Raw genomic sequence first — 5,389 nt, forward strand, 5'->3', positions numbered from 1 at the left:
TTGGAGGCGGCTCCTGGCAGCTGTGAAGGAAAGGTTTCCCTACAAAGACGATATTACGAATCGCTCAGCCAACTGGACCACGATAGAGAAAGGCATCCAGTCCCTGAGGGAATCAGCCATTATAGAGATGATCTATCGTAGGCCGGATTCCAGGAACACATCCGTAGATCCAGATGAAGTCGAATGTACATGACCCATGTGGCGGAAACTTACACGGAGTGCGCCATCATCATATGCCCACACATTGGCATCAATGACCTGGAATGACGGAATATCACCAACAGTGGATTGCCTGATTCGTCAACTCCGAGAGTTCGAAGACAATCTCACCCCTTCCATCATTTCAGCTGTGGAAAAACTGTCCCAGGAGTTCAAACAACTGAGAGACGATTTATCCGATCTATCCAGCTCCCCACGCGTACCAACCCATGTCTCAGCTATTAACAGAAGGCGCCCTACTGCTCGAGAAAGAAAATATAGGAGGTACACGCCACGGGCCACCCTATGGTTTTACCTGAGGGATCACGGAGAAGACATGAGAAAGTGGGATGGAAAACCTACTTCAGCTCTGGAGCAACGGGTGCGTGAACTGAAGAGGAGAACAATGGTCAAGGATGATCCTCCCAGGAAAGCTGCTGCTCCAGTCTCTGGTGAGCAGTTTCCCAGATGGAGTGAAAGAGCTGATTTTACTCCAGCTCCTGTGATAAGGAATACTAATCCCTTTCTACAAGACAGAAGTGGAGAATTTTGTGATCACTATTAGAGGGGCCCTGCCTCCAGCCAGGTGGAGGAGAGGGATAATCGGGTTTACTGGACTGTGTGGATCAGATGGCCTGGCACATCAGTCCCACAGAAGTATAAGGCTCTAGTAGATACCGGTGCACAGTGTACTCTGATGCCATCAAGGTATCAAGGGGTGAAACCCATTTCTATTTCTGGAGTGACAGGAGGATCCCAAGCGTTAACTATGCTGGAAGCTGAAATCAGCCTGACTGGGAGGAAGTGGCAAAAGCACCCCATTGTAACTGGTCCAGGGGCTCCATGCATCCTTGGCATAGACTATCTCAGGAGAGGGTATTTCAAAGACCCAAAAGGGTATAGATGGGCTTTTGGTATCGCTGCCTTGGAGACAGAGGAAATTAAGCAGCTGTCCACCTTACCCGGTCTCTCAGAGGATCCTTCTGTTGTGGGGTTGCTGAAGGTCGAAGAACAACAAGTGCCAATTGCGACCACAACAGTGCACCGGCGGCAATATCGCACCAACCGAGACTCCTTGATTCCCATCCATAAGCTGATCCGCAGACTGGAGAGCCAAGGAGTGATCAGCAGGACCCGCTCACCCTTTAATAGCCCCATATGGCCAGTGCAAAAGTCTAATGGAGAGTGGAGATTAACAGTAGACTATCGTGGCCTGAACGAAGTCACACCACCATTGAGTGCTGCCGTACCGGACATGCTAGAACTTCAGTATGAACTGGAGTCAAAGGCAGCCAAGTGGTATGCCACAAATGACATTGCCAATGCATTTTTCTCAATCCCTTTGGCAGCAGAATGCAGGCCACAGTTTGCTTTCACTTGGAGGGGTGTCCAGTACACTTGGAACCGACTGCCCCAGGGGTGGAAACACAGCCCTACCATCTGCCATGGATTGATCCAGACTGCACTGGAACAGGGGCAAGCTCCAGAACACCTGCAATACATTGATGACATCATCGTGTGGGGTGATACAGCGGAAGAAGTTTTTGAGAAAGGGAGGAAAATAATCCAAATCCTGCTGAAGGCCGGTTTTGCCATAAAACGGAATAAGGTCAGGGGACCTGCACAGGAGATTCAATTTTTGGGAATAAAATGGCAAGATGGACGTCGCCAGATCCCCACAGACGTGATCAACAAGATGACAGCAATGTCTCCACCAACTAACAAGAAAGAAACACAAGCTTTCTTAGGTGTTGTGGGGTTCTGGAGAATGCACATCCCAAATTACAGTCTGATTGTAAGCCCTCTCTACCACGTGACCCGGAAGAAGAATGATTTCAAATGGGGCCCTGAGCAACAACAAGCCTTTGAACAAATTAAACGAGAAATAGTTCATGCAGTAGCCCTTGGACCAGTCCGGGACGGGCCAGATGTGAAAAATGTGCTCTATACCGCAGCTGGGGAGAATGGTCCTACCTGGAGCCTCTGGCAGAAAGCTCCAGGGGAGACTCGAGGTTGACCCCTTGGCTTTTGGAGTCGGGGATATAAAGGATCCGAGGCCAGTTACACTCCCACTGAAAAAGAGATACTGGCAGCCTATGAAGGGGTTCGAGCTGCCTCAGAAGTGATTGGAACTGAAGCACAGCTCCTCCTGGCACCCCGGTTGCCTGTGCTGGGCTGGATGTTCAAAGGCAGGGTCTCCTCTACACATCACGCAACTGATGCTACATGGAGTAAGTGGGCCGCACTAATTACACAACGAGCTCAAATAGGAAATCCCAGTCGTCCAGGAATTCTAGAAGTCATCATGGACTGGCCAGAGGGCAAAGATTTTGGGATGTCACCAGAAAAGGAGGTGATGCTTGCTGAAGAGGCCCCACCATGTAATGAACTGTCAGAGAGTGAAAAGCAATATGCCTTGTTCACTGACGGGTTCTGCCATGTGGTGGGAAAGCATCAGAGATGGAAGGCAGCTGTGTGAAGTCCCCTGAGACAAGTTGCAGAAACTGCTGAGGGAGAGGGTGAATCGATTCAATTTGCAGAGGTGAAAGCCATCCAGCTGGCCTTGGACATTGCTGAACGAGAAAAATGGCCAGTACTTTATCTCTATACTGACTCATGGATGGTGGCAAATGCCCTGTGGGGGTGGTTGCAGCAATGGAAGCAGAGCAACTGGCAACGCAGAAGTAAACCCATCTGGGCTGCTGCATTGTGGCAAGATATCGCTGCTCGGGTGCAGAACCTGGTGGTGAAGGTACGCCACGTAGATTCTCATGTACTCAAGAGTCGGGCCACTGAGGAACACCAGAATAACCAGCAAGTGGATAAAGCTGCTAAGATTAAAGTGGCTCAGATGGACTTGGATTGGCAACATAAGGGTGAATTATTTTTAGCCCGGTGGGCCCATGAAACCTCAGGCCATCAAGGCAGAGATGCAACATATAGATGGGCTCGTGATCGAGGGGTGGACTTAACGATGGACACCATTGCCCAGGTTATTCACGAATGTGAAACATGTGCTGCAATTAAGCAAGCCAAGCGGTTAAAGCCTCTCTGGTATGGAGGACGATGGCTGAAGTACAAGTATGGGGAGGCCTGGCAGATTGACTATATCACACTCCCACCAACCTGCCAAGGCAAGCGCTATGTGCTTACCATGGTGGAAGCAACCACCGGCTGGCTGGAAACATATGCTGTGTCCCATGCCACTGCCCGGAACACTATCCTGGGCCTTGAGAAACAAGTCTTGTGGCGACACGGCACCCCAGAGAGAATTGAGTCATACAACGGGACTCATTTCCGGAACAACCTCATAGACACTTGGGCCAAAGAGCATGGCATTGAGTGGGTATATCACATCCCCTACCATGCACCAGCCTCTGGGAAAATCGAACGGTACAATGGGCTGTTCAAAACTACACTGAGAGCAATGGGTGGTGGGACTTTCAAACACTGGGATACACATTTACCAAAAGCCACCTGGTTGGTCAACAGTAGGGGATCTGCCAACAGGGCTGGCCCAGCCCAATCAGAACTTTTACGTACTGTAGAGGGGGATAAAGTTCCTGTGGTGCACATAAAGAATTTGTTGGGGAAGACAGTCTGGGTTATTCCTGCTTCAGGTAAAGGCAAACCCACTCGTGGGGTTGCTTTTGCTCAGGGACCTGGATATACTTGGTGGGTAATGCGGGAAGATGGGGAAGTCCGATGTGTACCTCAAGGGGATTTGATTTTGGGGGAAAACAGCCAATGAACTCAATTGTACGCTGTTGCCTGCTCTATAACACTTTTATAGCCCGCCAGCTAGATATCTTCAGGTTGCCAGCCATTGACCCTGACTTCCCTCCGATCATCACCTCAACAAAGAATGAATTTTGAGGAAACCAGACGAGCTCAGCAGTGACCAGACGAGTTTGGCAGTATCATCAGCAGGCAACAACCCAACACTATGTACCGTCCCTCCTGCCCTGAAAGACTATTACAAGAGATGGAGCCTGACATCATGGACTGGATGAGTTCAGCAATTTTACAGGGATTGGTCCATGGACTAGGGAATGATATCTTTCTCTGTGTGTGGGTGTGGGTGTATATATATGTGTATATATGGGACAGGGGTGATGGTGTGCTGAGAGATGTGGGATCTGAGCATGACGTGAATGGTATGGAATAAGGGGTGGATACTGTCCTGGGTTCAGCTATAGCAGTCATTTTTCTCCTGCTTAGTAGCTGGTGCAGTGCTGTGTTTTTTAACTTTCAGCCTGGGAACAACGCTGATAACACCGATGTTTTTAGTTGTTGCTAAGTAATGTTTATTCCAACCAAGGACTTTCTCAGTCTCATGCTTTGCCAGGGAGGAGGGGATGCCGGGAGGAAGCAGAGACAGGACACCTGACCCAAACTAGCCAAAGGGGTATTCCATACCACAGCACGTCATGCCCAGTATATAAACCGGGGGGAATTACTCGGAAGGCCCAGATCACTGCTCGGGTCGGGCTGGGTATCGGTCGGCGGGTGGTGAGCAATTGTATCCTCTCCCCTTGTTATTTCACTAATCGTTATTATCATTGGTGGTAGCAGTAGTGGTTTTGTGTTATACCTTAGTTGCGGGACTGCTCTTATCTCAACCCGTGGGAGTTACATTCTTCCCATTCTCCTCCCCATCCCTCCGGGAGCGGGGGGAGGAAGAAGGAGGGGGGGGGGAGTGAGCGAGCGGCTGTGTGGTTCTGAGTTACCGGCTGGGCTCAAACCACGACAATGCTCTTACTTAAAGAGCATGTAGTTTGTGGATACTTGAAAGATAGAATTGATTGTTGTTGTATACACATTCCAAATATGACTCAAGATGTGGAGCATGATTTAGATTTATTGGAATAGGTAGAAGAGAATATTCAAAAGCTTCAAGAAGACATACAAGAAAGTTGGATAGATAAAATCTTCAAGGGATTAGGATGGAAAATCGGCATGGGGTGTGCTTGAATTGTGGAAATTCCACCTAGGACCCAGCGCTGCAATGAAGTGCCTGCTTCTTAATGCTACATTGGTATTAAGTTTTATTCTCCCAACTTTCGGTGACAAAACTACCTAGAGAGCTTCTTTTTAGGGAAGGAAGGAAGAAAGAGGGTTAGAGGAAAGAGTATAACAGAATCTTTAACAGGTCTAATATTTAGTCAATTCGAATCTAGAAAACACTAGC

This window comes from Strigops habroptila, chromosome W (assembly GCF_004027225.2).
Source record: "Strigops habroptila isolate Jane chromosome W, bStrHab1.2.pri, whole genome shotgun sequence".
Lineage (NCBI taxonomy): Eukaryota > Metazoa > Chordata > Aves > Psittaciformes > Psittacidae > Strigops > Strigops habroptila.